This window comes from Symphalangus syndactylus, chromosome 1 (assembly GCF_028878055.3).
Source record: "Symphalangus syndactylus isolate Jambi chromosome 1, NHGRI_mSymSyn1-v2.1_pri, whole genome shotgun sequence".
In the NCBI taxonomy this organism is placed as follows: Eukaryota; Metazoa; Chordata; class Mammalia; order Primates; family Hylobatidae; genus Symphalangus; species Symphalangus syndactylus.
The window spans coordinates 53,711,699-53,728,136 of NC_072423.2; the positions used below are offsets into that span (position 1 = coordinate 53,711,699).

Consider the following 16,438-nt stretch of genomic DNA (forward strand, 5'->3'; position numbering starts at 1 on the left):
ATATCTACACAGTGGAATACCATTCAGCCATAAAAAAGGAATGAAATCATGTCATTTGAGACAACATAAGTGAACCTGAAGGATATCATGTTAAGTAAAATAAGTCAGACACACAAAGTGAAATAACCACATAATCTCATTCACATGTGGAATCTTAAAATATTTGTCTCATAGAAGTAGAGAGTAGAACAGCGATTATCAGAGAATGGGGAGAGGCTAGAGAAGAGGAGGATGGGGAGAGATTGGTCAACAGGTACAACGTTACAATTAGGAGAAATAAGTTCTAATCTATTTCACAATAGGGTAACTATAGTTAACAATAATGTACATTTCAAAATAGCTAAAAGAGGGGTTTTTGAGTGTTGTCACAAAGCAATGACAAATGCATGAGGAGATGAATATGCTATCTATCCTGATTATATAGTGTATGCAGGTATTGAAATGTCAAATTGTACCCCATAAATAGGTACCATTGTAATGGATCAATCAAAAAATTTAAGAAAAACAAAGGTATATATGAAAATTACAAACACAATTAAATTAGACCAATATAAAAAGAACATTCTATATGATTCTTTTCAAATAAAATTTAAAAACAAAACAAAAAATTTGTCACTTTGAAAATACTAGAGAAAAAAAAAGTACCATAAAAAATTAGATAATTCAAAATGCAAGGAGTACAGGAAGAGCAAAAAAATGTATAAAGTAAGGCCAAATGCATTAATGATACTAATAACTGTAAATGGTTTTATTGCACAGTTTAAAGTTATAGATTTGTAAATTGGTCGTAAAAGCAAAATTCATGTTATTTAGAAGAAATACACTTCAAGCAAATAGAAACTGAATGAAGATCCTGGGAAAAAAAAAGAATAAAGAATTCCAATTTTAAAATGAGAGAGAGAAAATTCAAGGAAATAAAGAATTAGAAAACTCAAATTTGGATCTTTTATGTTAATAAAAGATATAGTCTAAGACATCAATCCTGAACGTAATGCACATGACAACATAATTCTATAATATATAAAGTAAGATCTGGTTAAAATTCAAAGAAAACTAGACAAATCCACAATCACAATGGGAAATATTGGCACATCTTGAACTTTTTGGAAATAAAAAAAGAGCATCACATATTAAAACCTGTGAGTTGTGATTCAATTGCAAAGAGATTCAACTTTAGAAAATATGTTAATGTAATTTAATATAAACACAGATTAAGGGAGAAAGGCAGCATAGTTTTAATCAATGCTGAGAAGCATTTGCTAACAATAAAAATATACTTATTCTAATAAAAGTTACAAAATAGTTTACAAATTTAACTTCATCAAATGTACTTGATAATTTTATAAAGAAGGTAGAGATACCACTCAGAAAATGGACAAAACTGAGAATCAACAAAAGAAACTTTAGAATTAATAAGACAGTTATTTAAAATGGCAATCTAAAGTATAGTTTCTAAACATAATTAACAAAAATTTAGCTCAATCTTTTTAGAGAAAGGTACTAAACAATGCCAGAAAGACATAACCCAAATAAAAGTAAACATATATCATTTGCATGGATGAGAAGATTACATATATATACCTAGACATCAAATTTTAAATCCAAAATTTTTAAAAATCTATAAATAAAAATCCATTCAATACAATCATACTCAAAATCCAAACAAAATTTGTGTGTGAAGCTCAAGAAGGTGATTCTAAATGTATTTGGAAAATTAAAATCCACAAGGATAGCTCTAACACTTTTTAAAAGGAAAAATTGTTGTGGGTTGGGGTGAGGGAACTTATGCCACTGAGTATCAAAATATATCAAAAAGTTATATGAATTATATTAACACAGCACAACGCAAGAATGGATAGAAAGATCTGTAAAACAGAATAGTTGATAAACATTTTTTAAAGGGTCATGTAATAAATATTTTTAGTTTTCCAGGCCATACAGTCTCTGTTGCAACCACTCAACTCTGCCTTTTAACAGGAGAGCAGCCATAGACAGTAGTATATAAATGGATGCAGCTGTGTTCCAGTAAAAATTCTTTTACAAAACAGACAGCAGGCACGAGGCTGCTCACTGGAACAAAGAATCCAGGAAAAGCCCCACAAATACTTAGACTTTAGAATATAGTGAGAGTAGGATTTCAAATTGTATATGGTGAGAGTGCACTATTCACTTGCCAGCTATGTGAGATAAAAGTAAATATCCAAAATATACAGAATAGATTATTTTGTATATCTATTTTGTATATTTATATACATTGTAGAGTAAATATTTTAAAAATTTATTTTTTAAAATATAAAATGTTGTATAGTGTTAAGGTACACTGAGGGGAATAAACTTGACTACATAAAAATAAATACATTTTCATGGAAAAAGATATAATTAAAAATCGATTCTATTATATATCTTATATATTTTTATATATAAAATAAGCATTTATTTAAATCAATAAGAAGTAATATAACCCAATAGGAAAATATTTCAAGTTTCAGACAGCACTGTTAAATAATATATGAAAAAATGCCAAATATCAGAAGTACAAAAAAATTAATAATATAAAATAATTTGTTTTCAGTCATCATGCTGGCATGTTTTTTAAATATATTAATTAGTGGTGATTATAGTGTAAAGAAAAGTAAACTTTCATATTCTGTTGAGGACTATGTTGTCCTCAAAATTTAAAATCCTATATTCCTTAATAGAACAATGTCATATTTTACACTAAAGATACATTCCCACTTGTGTACCAAGAAGCATATTCTAAGGTTGTTCATAATATAGCACTAGTGATAGTGAAAAATCGAAGGCAATGTAAATACCCATTGAAGACAATGTAAATATCCATCAATATAAGAAGACATAAATAAACACACATATATCTAAAATATGTCAGGCTAAACAGGACTTTAAAAGAATCAGGAGGAACTTTGGGAAGCCAAGAAATTATGTCAAAGAAATAGTAAAAAGAAGAAAAACATACAGAATAACATCTTAAGCAAATGACCTTAATTAGGTAAAAATAAATGCATAGCATTCTTTATTTCAGTAGTCTATATTTCAGGTGTGTCTTTATATTTTACCTATAACTATCCATATTTAAATCTGCAGAAATAGGTCTAGAGGGATGCACACTCACTGACACAGAATTTTTGGAAACGGAGTAGGATTTGTGATCTGTGCGGCTGAAGGGATTGGTGAGAAAGAAATTTTGCTCATTTTTGCTCATGTATTGATATATTTTTATTTTGTTTTACAATTCATTTGTTAGGTAAATAATTACTGTAAGCCTATGTGCCAGTCACTGTTTGAGGTGCTGGGTATACAGTAGCAAGCAAAACAGACAAAAATTGTTAACTTCATGGAACTTACCTTCCAGCTGTGAAAAAAAGACAGTAAACAAACCAGTTAAAGATACAGTCCCTCTCTGTTCTAATGAGAAAAACAAAATAGAGAGGGGGGCATATGAAAGGATAGGAAAGATGCTGAAATACATTCTAGAAATTTTTTTTGCATTAATGCTTGTGTAAATAAACAGTTCAAAGGGTAAACTTTTTAAAAAAATCTCTCTTTCTGTGGGATATTTTCTGAACTGAACATATACACTTAACCGCTCTGAATGCTAGAGTCTGAGTTTTGGAGTAGATGGGTTGACAAGTTGGTTGTTGACTTGGTTTGTATCATCTGAGATGTGAAGCAGGTATAAACAGCACCTATCCAAGGGTCACTGTGAGAATTAGATGAGATGATGTATATACAATGTGCCCTGTACACAGTAATGTGCCCTGACTACCTTAGCTCACTTTCTTCTCTTTTTTCTCCTGGTACTTTGTTAAGACGACTCTGAAAAATCAACATTTTGCCAAAATTAATTAATCATGGAAACATTCATACGTCCCAATCATTTTCCCTTCAGGAACTGGTGACTCCATGGATGTCATTTCAAACTTGAGAATTCAAGAAACTACCTATAGGCACACAACACCTCTAGTCATATAATGTAATAAAATAAATGCTTTGACAACTTCAATTTAATGATTCCTGCCTCAGCCTTTAACATATGCATAAACACATAAACAAAAAAAGAAAACAAATGCTTAGTTAAAACATCCAAATTAATGAGCCACATTTAACCAAATATCTTCCTTTAGATGTAAATCAGCATTCCACCCTCATCTAAAGCTGACTATAGCTAATGAATAAGTGCCTTTTGCCAAAAGTTAGAGTCAGAAAATTCTAAGCTGAGTTTATAAGCTAATTTGTTCTACACCCCTACCTTTAGGAGTGATTATCTTATTATTCTCCTATGGTCAAATGCCTCTACAATTCCATTTTGATTGATATGGGTAAAACGTAAATTACCACAACATTCTGAAACACTGAATTTATTCTGTACTTATTGATTACCAATATAATGTATACAATACACATCATGTCTTTAACCTTAAGCAGTTTGCTGCTAAGTTGAAAAATATCAATTAATTTCAAGGCATATTTTAGGGATTCCCACTATATGAAAGGCATTTTGCTAGACACTTGCGGTCCAAAGGTAGAAGACATACTCTCTGTCTTTAAAGAGCTTGAATCTCATAGGGGAGGTAGACACAATATATTGTGTAAATACAAATGAGGGCAGTAAGAAGAGCACTTAGCTCAACCTGAGAATGGAAGGCCAGTTCTCTGAAGGCGAGAACTCATAAACTACATCTTGCAAGGTGAGGGTACATCAACAAAAGGTAGTCAGGGGGTTATATAAAGAGGGAGCAAAGATATATGAGAACAAAAACAGTATTGTGTACAGGGGAAATGACTAACAATTTTATATTAGTAGAGCATAAAAATGCAACACGGGGAGCATCAGAGATGAAATGAAGAGGGAGATATAAAAATATTCAGAAATAATAATTACATGATTAAATATTACCAGGTACAGACAGTAAACTTTACAATTGGCCAGGAAATGGGAAGAATTACTTCAGCCTGAATTCAGGGAAATGCCTTTGTAAGAGTGGGACTTAAAACAGGAATGAGCAACTGAATATAAAGGGAAGAATGGAAACACTGTGAGGTGGGGAAAGGGAAGCAGGTCAAAGCAGAGAAGTATGAGGGACTTAGGAAACAGATTCCTGGGATATGGAATAGACATTCTTGTTTTGTTTCTTTTTATCTAATGCAGCATTTATCTAGCCATTACTATGTGTCAAACCTCATCCTCGATGCTTGTCCTCAGGATATAAACCTAGGCAATTTGGCTGTGAGGTACCTGTTCTTAACCACTATACCATGGCAATTCCCTGTGTGTTTGTTACTGAGATTAGATTATGTTGGAGGAAGACAGTGTGAAGCAAGAGTTAGAGTAAGGTCTTTAACAAGTCCAGAAATATCAGGCTAATTTAGGGTTGATATTTCAGAAATGTACTAAATATTTAGTAAATCATTCTTGACCACTCAGTTACCAAACCAAGTGCTAAAACATCAGCATGCACTTCTTAGGTATGTTTTGTATAGTATTAATGTAACTTGATTTATTATCTGCTGATGGTGAGTGCACTGAAACCATAAAAAGTGTAGAAATAATATGGCCATTTTGGTGAAAAACATAAATTATAGATCCAATTAATTCAAAGAATCCCTCAAAAGAGATACACATAAAACAATACCAAGGTAAATCATAGTAAACTCCTGAAAACCAAAAATAAAGAGGTAATCTTAAAAACAGCCAGAGGAAAAGAAACAAAAAATCACCTCTAACATCTTTTCAGAAACAATAGAGAATAGAAGACATAAAAGAATATCTCAAACTGCTGAAAGAATAAAACAAATACAAAAATAATCAGCCCAGAATTCTCTACCCAGAAAAAATATCTTTCAAAATTAAAGGCAAAACAAAGATATTTTAGATACATGAAAGTGGAGAGAATTGTTCACCAATAGATCTGAATTACAGTAAATGCTAAAAGAAGTATTTCAGCTTGAAGGAAATGACCAGAAGAAAACCTGTATCTACAGAAAGGAAGGAAGAAGAATAGCTATGAGAAATATACTGGCAAATGTAAAAGACTCTCTTTTTATTGTCTTTGTTTATTAAAAAGACAATTGAATTTAGATACAAAAATTACAACATTGTAGTATAAGATTTACAGCATATATAAATGCAAAATAAATTCGAGTAATAGCATAAAAGATGGGAGAATAAATAGAATTTTGTGGTGCAAGTCTTAAATATAAAATGATTATGATATTGACTCATGGAGACTAAGTGAAAGATGTATATTTAAGTCTCTTTTAAAAATGAAAAGTGATATCACAAAAAAGCCAATGATCAGATTAACATGGAATTCTAAAAAGTATTTGATTAACCCTAAAAAAGACAGTAAAGGAAAAGCAGAAATAAAAAATAAATAGAAAACAATGAGAAAAAATAAGAATAGATCTAAATCCAAGCACATCAAAAATTATATCAAAGTGATTAAAATCTCCCACTAAAAAGCATATATTACATTAGACCAAGGGTCCTCAACCCCCAGGCTGCAGACAGGTACCAGTTCATGGCCTATTAGGAACCAGGCTGCACAGTAGAAAGTGAGCGGCCAGGAGCAAGCATTACACACAGCTCCGCCTCCTGTCAGATCAATGGCAGCATTAGATTATCATAGGAGCACGAACCCTATTACACATGCAAGGGATCTAGGCTGCCTGCTCCCTGCTCTGTCTGTGGAAAAATTGTCTTCCACGAAACTGGCCCCTTGTGTCAAAAAGGTTAGGAACTACTGCATTAGATAACATACAAGACTCAATTTAAATTGTCTGTAAGTGACACACTTTACAAAAGAAAAGACTGGTAACTTGAAAGTTTTAAAGATGGAAGAGTATACCATGCAACACCAAGCTCAATATGGTTGGTGAGACTATATTAATATCAGATAAATTTCTCAACTAGAAATATTATCAGGAATAGAGAGAGACATTTCATAAAAAGAATTAATGAATTCATCAAGCACATATAAACAACCCTAAATATGTATGTATCTAATAAAAGTTGAAAATATATAAAGCAAATATTGAGAAAACTTGAAGTAGAAATAAAATAATGTATAATCACAGTTTGAGATTTCAACACTCCTCTCTCGGGAGTTAATAGAACGTAACGACAGAAAACCAGTAAGAATACGGAAGAGTTGAACAACACTATCAACCAACTTGACCTAATTGACATTTAAAAAACAGTCCGTCCCAAATAGCTCCATATGATTATTTTAAAGTGCATATATAACATATAAGCATTTCCAAATATAGACCATATCCTGGGTCATGAAGCAAATATTAATAAAAGTAAAATGATTGAAATAGTAAAGAATAAGTTTTCTGACAACATGGAATTATTATAAATGAATAATAAAAAGATATCTGAAAAATCCCTTAAATATTTGAAAATTAAATTCCACACTTGTAAATATATTATGGGTCAAAAAATTAATTATAAGGAAAATTAGGGAATATCTTGAACATAATTAGAAAGTTCGTGCAGGATTAATCCCAAGTGGTGAAATTGACAATCCAAGGGGCATCAGGCTGAATCGATTTTTGGGGTAGAATTAGAAGGCCTGTATGGGTGAAGCATAGTGCTGTGGTAGAGAGGAGTACAAAATGAGGTCAGAGATGTGATCAAGACCAGATTTCTGCGGGTCCAATTAAGGGATTATCTTTATTGCTTAATTAGCACCTAATTTAACATTTAGCATATAGAACCTAGACTAGCACCTAGAGGTATCCTGACAAGAAAGTTGAATAAATGAAGTTTTTCTTGACTGTTGATGTAACCAAATCTACTTTATTTTTTTCAAATATTGGCTGTTGTCAAAATCTCCCTTTGAGTGTGTTTAAGAGCTCCTTCTTCCTCCCCATCTGGTCTGTAATTTCCTGTTTCACCTCAAAGTTGTTTCCACTCACTCTGTTTCTAACCATTTATTCTCTAATTCTTTGCTTTTTATTCATTGGTTATGATACCTGTTTTCTAATTCTCTCACCTCTCAAAATATCTGGAAGATTTTGACAACATCCATGAGTGCCTGTGGATAACAAGTGTAGCCTTGGATCACCTATTTTCCTTCCCTTTAAAGATAAACAAAAGATAAACACAATTCATAATTGATATCTAAGATAAAAGTGCATTTATTTCACAATGTGTCAATATGATGAAGCTTTAGGAGATTAATAAAACATTTTTCAGTATTAAATTCCATGAATTAAATTATCTACTCTTTTTATTCTGTTAAATGACATATTAAGCCAAAATGTATTCCTTCCCTTGATTTTAAAATAAAATAAGCTTATTTCTGATTACTTTTATTAGAAAGACATAAATTTTATGTATTCTGATTTTTTCTTAGACTTAACAACAACAACAAAAGACTCCAGCATTTTTATTTTTTTTTAATTCACTTTATGCCAGCAAGACATTTTTCAAGTGGAAGAGCCATGTCAGTGGTGTGGGGGAGAGGAGTTTTTCAAAGACAGAACTTTTCGTTTGAAAATTAGTGACTAATGGAGCATATCCAGTAGGTATTTTTCATACAACTGAGCATCATCATTATATAATGATGCTGCTTTGATGTGAGATTAACTCAGACGCATGATTTTTCATCCAAAAGTATCAAGATCGTGAAACAATGAACGGTGCAGTTATAACAAGAGAAAAAAATTAGGATACATTTTTAAAAGAAAACTCAAAAAAGATGAAAACTTGAAGCAGCCTTGTTCTTATAAATGGTGCCAAGTCTATCATAAACCATAGACAAAGAGAAAATTATGAAAATGGAGAAAGGGACTCAGTAAAACAATGTGAGAATGGCATGTTATAGAGTTAAAATAAGTCAGACTCAGTTTTTATTTTTGTTTCATAGAAAGTGTACACCAAATGGGAACTAAAGTACAATGCACTATGTATCCTACCTCAATCCAACAGAGTCTCATAGGTTCTTAAACTTAGGAGGCTTAACCTTTGGATTTTCATTCATGTAAGAAACTGCACTTATTATCAATAGGAGAAAATCATCTAACACGACCAAACCTTGACTTGAAAACTCTTCTCATTCCTCTCCCCTGCAGATCCCGCAGTTGGCAAAGGGAATATTTTCCAAACAAGTGCTTATGATCTTGACAAAAACCAACTAGAATCCAGTCAAATATAAGACATAAATTTACCTTACATTCACTTAACAGGTTTCAGTTTCATCAATATCTGACTTGCTAATTGTAACAAACCTCTCAGATAGGATGGGAGAACTTGTTACCACATTTGGGGGATTTGGTAACTGAACTGTAGAGAGCTGAGTTATGGCTCCAGAGTCTCATAACCAGAAAGTGATGAATCTGTGGACTAACACCTTGACAACAGTGAGTTCCACCCTTAATCCCTCTTAGTGAACAATCCCTCTTAGTTAAAAATCAGCCTGTGGTCGCTTCAGTTTGAGCCCTTGTTTGAGTGACTCCACTATAAATCAACTCTTAACCAAAAAGGAAGGCAGCGGGTTCACAGAATTAAAGTCTCAGGTTGGGACAGTTAAGTCAGGAAAGCTCAAAGGACATTGTCATTACACTACAGAATGTATAGGCTTCTATGTACCTTAGTAGGGTTTGAACCTGCTTCAGTTATTGCCATCAGGCCCTGACTTTGTCAAACATCTATCACTTTACAGTACACATTGCATTCTCTGCTACACGTTTAAACATAAGCTCTTTACCAAAACAAACCTGCTGGAAGTCCCTCTGTACTTTGCATTACTTGAACTAATTATGGTATTTCAACACAGCTCCAGTAAATGTGTTGATAGACATATCACAGCTTATAAACACATCTACTGGAATGCTAACCATGGTTACAAAGCAGATTATCTTATTTAAAGACACTGGTTTTAAAATTTAGACATTTAATTTAATTATCTTTTCCCAGAAGTATATAAGGAAATCAGAAACCTAGTGTGAATAACATTATCTTCACAGAAATGAAAACTTGCAAGAGCATTTTTTACCACAAACTCAATAATTTTAGTACAATCACTAACTATGTTTTTGCTTTACAGAACCAGTATGATTTGGAAAAAGAATAAAATTGCTTTTAAAGTACAAAAATAATTATGAACCACTTCAAACGTAATGTCTGTGTTTTATTTCTCATCAGAATTCATTAGTGTGTAACATCAATAATTTAGCCCATCATTTGCCAACACTGACTTGGCTCAGTAGTTCAATCATGTAACCCTGTAAACTCACTTTCCATTAAAATGAATGTTGCTGACAAAGGATAACTAAAGAGATACTTCATTTATTAACTAAAGAGGTACTTCATTTATCAACATTTTTAAATTAGGAGTTTGGGGCCACAGAAGCTTAGCTGGATGATTTATTTGAAGGATCTTTATATTAGACCTGAAGACTTGCTCCAAATCATACGATGCAACCCACAACGACAATCGCATTTCATTTGTGTACTTGTGACTCAGGGTTCTTTCTTCGGCGGCAGGCATAGCCACCTGCAGAGAATCAAATGACCTATCAGGATGAAAACTTGACTGTGTAGTAGAAAATTATAAAATGTACAGCATTCTTCTCTATCCTGATTTACTCTGTTGGGCATATTTCTTACAAAATCTACAATTTGACATCTAATATTATAATATCCTAATGTTAAAAATTGATTCGAAGCATTAAGTAAACAGGCTAAAATTAGTTAATGATGAAGGTAAGGCTCCCTAATATTAACAAGGTTACTTTAGTATGTTCAAATTTCTCATCGTTTGCCCCGACCTATACTTTCCCCGATACAAATGCCTATGGATGTTACCCCCACTGCTTCGAACAAGATAGTTTCATTTTCCAGAACTGACCCCACCTTCTGCTGCTATGTTAACATCGCACCATTTTGGATGCAAAAAGCAGACAAACAAACAAAAATATCTGCAATGCAGTGAGCAAAACATGAAATCAAAATTCCTCATATATGTCAAAATTTTTATCTCCTAGGCTTTTAAACATATGATTTATAGCAAATACCACAAGACTGCATGATCAGATCCTTCCTTGATTCTTCTGTAATAAATTAAATGCATGTTCTTATTAAAACCTTTTTGTACAACAAGGAGGATCTCAGCATTCAGCCTCTAGAGTTGCCAGCTGGCATCTTTCCCTGTCTTGGATCAAAAAGTTCTCAGCCAGCTGATTCATTCAAAAGTCAAAATCCAGGGCCGAGGTTGGATTATGAAATGTTATCTTTACTGTATCAAAATGGCTTCTTTTTCTCTTATTTCATCTCTTCTCTTTCTCTTTAGCTTTCCTTCCTTCCTTTAGAAATATTTATCCTGGAAGATTCTAAATAAGAATGATCCTACAGAAATGCTTTCTCATGCCTCCCCTCATCTTTTCTTTGCCTTATAAAGTTCAGATGGAAGAAAATAACTCTTTCTAATATTATGAGTAAGGAGTTACTCATCTCACATGACTTGTTAGTAGAATTCTGTAGTCATTTTGTGAAGAAAGGAAGCTGCGCTGCACCAGTGCAGACAGCATCCAGGGGTCTACAGTGAGTTCCAGCATCATTGCCTTGGCTCATGTTTCTACAGCACTTTATATTTTCAATTTGTGCTTATTTTAACTTGGGCCTCACAAATAACCCTGGAAAGAAGATTTTGTTAGGCCCATTTTGTAGAGAAATTAATTAACTCAAATAGTGTAAGTGATTTCCCAAGGCCACTTACTTACAGCGATAATTTTACATGATTTATTATCAGAGGGGAGAAGAGGCAAAGTGATTTTTCTGTAGTAAACCTGAGGTTTGTGGATTTGATTTTGTATGTTTTTAACTTATTGTGGAAAACATGTCACAATCATGGCATCTGTTAAACTAAGTGGTTGTATAATACAATATGATGTATTATCCAGGCTTAAGCCATTGTGAGAGAAAACACTTTATGCTGTATTTCTTAGTTACATAAAAAATAAATAAATAACTAGTTTAAAACTTGCAAAGAAAATCCACCAGAATGCACTTAAATTTACCATACACATGTAGAAATATAACACATGAAAATAAATATATGGATGGCCAGGATCTTAGTCATTGAAGTCCTCTCCCACACATCTGGCTTCATTAAATAGAAACATTCTGATTGTTTTTTATCTTTCTCACTTAAAAATATTTGTAAAATTTAAAAATAGAAAAGTAGAAGAATATACATAACTCAATTTTCAGACAAAACAAAATGAAAAAATGTGTAAAGTAGTGTTAGTTATAGGCAAAATTTTTCTAAAGACCTTTTAAATACGTATCAGGAATGGACCATGATGGCTAGCACATGGATTTTAAAAAGACACTTGGGGGAAAACAGTAATATAAGCCTTTTATGAGAAAACAGAATAGAGACTGTCTTTGTAGTTAAGTAGTACCGGTTCTGGAATACCTTAAGATAGTGAAAACTTATACAAATTCCAGTTGACCTAAAGAGATTATGTAACACTAAGAAAATGTGAATAGAAACCAATCAGCAAATTCATAAGACACAAATTATAAGGGCTAAGTGAAATATATAATGAGTTTACCAAGTTATACACAGACAAGTTATTTCTAAAAATCCTGAATATATTGAGACATGACAAAGATCTGGGAGTGTATATGTGTGTATGTGTGTGTGTAATAGAAACTTTTCATTAATTTAATAAATATTTATCAAATGTCTGTGTAGGCATTTATAAAGATACAGACAGATATAAAGATGAACCAGATTCAGTTCCTGCTAAGAAAAAATTCTAGTCTATGATAGAAAAAATCAGTTAAGAGGCAATGTCAATATAGTATGATAAATGCAATGACAAAGAAAAAGGCAGAGGTGGGAAGATTTTCCATACAAAAGACAAAGAGAGTACTAAGACCTAGACCTGAAAAAATGTACACATTACTGGAATTAAAATATCTACATATGACTGTAGGAGTACAATTGGGCTTTAGCTATGGGTGAGTGTGAAGAGATAACAGGAGCCTAATCTTGCAGATAGTTGTGTGGCATGCAAAGAAGCTTCAACTTCATCCTGAGGATATAGGGGAAGAAGGAGAGGAGTGGAAATTGATGTAAAGAAAAAGAGGGAGATGATAACATTTGAGTTTTCGAAAGACTGCTTAGACTGATATGTGGAAAGTAGAAGCTTGGATGGGGAGATGAAGGGGGTGGAAATGGAGTAGAGGTTTCATGACTGGAAGTGAGGAAATCGATTAAGGTGCTCTTGCAGGAATTCAATTTGGACAGCTAGCATCCTGAAGTGATGTAATGTCACTGGAGATAAAGAAGGGTATTTGAGAGATAGCAAAGGAGTATGAGTGACAAGACTTTTTTTTTAAGTGGATGTAGCATTTAGTTTCTAACATAGATATTTCTTTTACCTTTCCATGAATCCTGGCTTGGAAATTCAACAAAACACTGCCTTACACCATTCATTCTTTTCTTCCCTTCTTTTTTATTAAACAAAAATTGTTAACACTACTGAGTTTGGGGAAAGAGATAAAATGTGAAAGGAGACAGATATCTCTTTTCCTCCTGGGGACTGTCTGATAATGCTTCCTGTTCCTTTGAAGTCATTTCCATCACTACCTCCCAATTCTCTCTGTGTACCTTTAACTCTCTTATCTCGTAAAAGAGAGAATATTCTTCCTGCTTCTGTATATCCAGGCATTGTTTTTTCATACTTCCATCATGGCAATTGATGTATTAAGTTGTAACAGCTTGAATTTATTTCCCCAGACAGACTGGAACCCTAAAAACAATACCATATTCAGCTTTATATTCCCCAAAGAGCCAAATACAATGTAAAATGCATATTATTTGAAATACATGCCAAATATATACATATAGCATTTTTATGATATATACCTACAACATGTATATATGATATATACATATCTTCTTCAGAAGTCTCTAAAATCCTTGTAAGAAGGGCTCATGATTTATTCAGCATCATACCCTGTGGAGTTCTTAGAGGGCATACGTTTTAATAGGTTTGCTATAAATATTTGATGAATAAAATGGACAGTTCTATCAAAGGATTACCTGAGATAGTATTCAGGAAATAATCTGGTATGGAGTTAATTAATGAAAAAATGAACCAGGGCAGCATTAGGAAAATATCAGATTTCATTTATTCACACTTGAAGAACTTTTTTTTATAAAACATACCCAAGAGTCAGTGCATTTTTTAAGGCAAGTAGGGACACTGTATTGTTTAAAGTCATATTTGAAAGCTCTCTTGTGTATTTATTTTTCTGCTTCCAATCTGCCTGTAAGGCTAGGGAAAAAAAATCAAGAAATTGTATGAATCCAAAAAGTCATGAGATATATGTAAAAGGAAGCTTATGCATTAACATCTCTAGAAGTCTGAATGTAAAGAAAACTTCTGTTATCATTTTGCCCTTATTCATGTTATTATTTACAAGTAAATATATAATAACAAAGCCAAAATAAGGAAGTCCATTGAAAAACAATGTCAAGGCTGCAGATATTAACAGTGAAAAATTGTGTCACAACATTGTTTTGTAAGAGAAAAGAAGAAAAAGTATCTAGGTGTGTATGAGCTAAATGGCATTCCTTCTTTTGTTATTAAGTGGAACATTTCTAAAAGAACATTTCTGTTCATCATTTTTAACTTTGGTAACCAATTACTTTTTGAGTGTCAAAGATGAGCTAAGGAATGGGATAAATGTTTGTCCTATATTATATTATTATTATTGGAACCTACAGTTCACCAATGGTAAGGAACACACAGGCTGTATTTGCAATTGATTTTGGAACTTGGTAACAGGAAGAGGTTGGAACAGTTTGGAAGGTTCAGAAGAAGATAGGAAAATGTGAAAAGTTTGGAAATTCCTAGAGACTTGGAGGGCTCAGAAGATAGGAAGACATGGGAAAGTTTGGAAATTCCTAGAGACTTGTTGAATGGCTTGGACCAAAATGCTGATAATGATATAGACAATGAAGTCCAGTCTGAGGTGGTCTCAGATGGAGATGAGGAACTTGTTAGGAACTAGTGCAAAGGTCACTCTTGTTATGCTTTAGCAAAGAGACTGGCAGCATTTTGCTTCTGGCCTAGAAGTCTGTGGAACTTTGAACTTGAGAGAGATGATTTAGGGTATCTAGTGGAAGAAATTTCTAAGTAGCAAAGTGTTCAAGAGGTGACAGAGCATAAAAGTTCGTAAAATTGGCCAGGCATGGTGGATCACACCTGTAATCCCAGCACTTTGGGGGGCCGAGGCAGGCGGATCATGAGGTCAGGAGATCTAGACCATCCTGGCTAACATGGTGAAACCCTGTCTCTACTAAAAATACAAAAAACTAGCCAGGCGTGGTGGTGGGTGCCTGTAGTCCCAGCTACTCAGGAGGCTGAGGCAGGAGAATGGCTGAACCCAGGAGGCAGAGCTTGCAGTGAGCCAAGATCAGGCCACTGCACTCCAGCCTGGGTGACAAAGCGAGACTCCATCTCAAAAAAGAAAAAAAAAAGTGTGTAAAATTTGCAGCCTGACAATGTGGTAGAAAATAAAAACACATTCCCTGGGGAGAAATTAAAACCTACTACAGAAATTTGCCTAAGTAATGAAGAGCCAAATGTTATTCACCAAGACAATGGGGAAAATGTCTCCAGGGCATGTTAGAGACCTTCACAGCAGCCCCTCCCATCACAGGCCTGGAGGCCTAGGAGGGAAAAATGGTTTAACGGACTTGGCCCAGGGCCCCCTTCTCTATGTGGCCACATAGAAAGAACATTGTGTCCTGTTGCCCACCTGCTTCAGCTCCAGCTGTAGCTAAAAGGAGCCAAGATACAGCTCAGAGCATTGCTTCAGAGGGTGCAGACCCAAAGCCTTGGTAGCCTACACATGGTGTTGGGCCTGCGAGTGCACAGAAGTCAAGAATTGGCTGGGTGCGGTGGCTCACGCTTGTAATCCCAGCACTTTGGGAGGCCGAGGCGGGCGGATCACGAGGTCAGGAGATCGAGACCACGGTGAAACCCCGTCTCTACTAAAAATACAAAAAAATTAGCCAGGTTTGGTGGCGGGCGCCTGTAGTCCCAGCTACTCGGAGAGGCTGAGGCAGGAGAATGGCGTGAACCCGGGAGGCAGAGCTTGCAGTGAGCCGAGATTGCGCCACTGCACTCCAGCCTGGGTGACAGAGCAAGACTCCGTCTCAAAAAAAAAAAAAAAAAAAGAAGTCAAGAATTGAGGTTTGGGAACTTCCACCTAGATTTCAAATATATGGAAATACCTGTATGTTCAGGCAGAAGTTTGCTGCAGGGGCAGAGCCCTCATGGAGAACCTCTGCTAGGGCAGTGTGGAAGGGAAATGTGAAGTTGCAGCACACTCAGAGTCCCTACTGGGGCACTGCCTAGTGGAGCTGTGAGAAGAGAGTCACTG

General features: G+C 34.1%; 1 protein-coding gene and 1 long non-coding RNA gene across 4 annotated transcripts in view; one reads left to right on the forward strand and one right to left on the reverse strand.

Moving 5' to 3' along the window:
* Positions 1–16,438, forward strand: part of CCDC178 (coiled-coil domain containing 178) — a 515,586-nt gene that overhangs the window by 484,556 nt on the left and 14,592 nt on the right. Inside the window, exon 24 of one of the 3 annotated variants that reach the window (XR_010113908.1) lies at positions 3,106–3,180. The exons of the other annotated variants lie outside the window; for them this stretch is intronic. The gene's annotated coding sequence lies outside the window, so the exon portion shown is untranslated. Of the gene's footprint in view, positions 1–3,105; positions 3,181–16,438 lie in introns of those variants that run through there. 3 annotated transcript variants of the gene reach the window in all.
* The window catches only part of LOC129458791 (uncharacterized), a 52,333-nt gene continuing 49,372 nt past the window's right edge, over positions 13,478–16,438 (reverse strand). Inside the window, exon 6 of the long non-coding RNA XR_008649735.2 lies at positions 13,478–13,794. This is a non-coding gene — a long non-coding RNA (uncharacterized lncRNA). The remainder of the gene's footprint in view (positions 13,795–16,438) is intronic.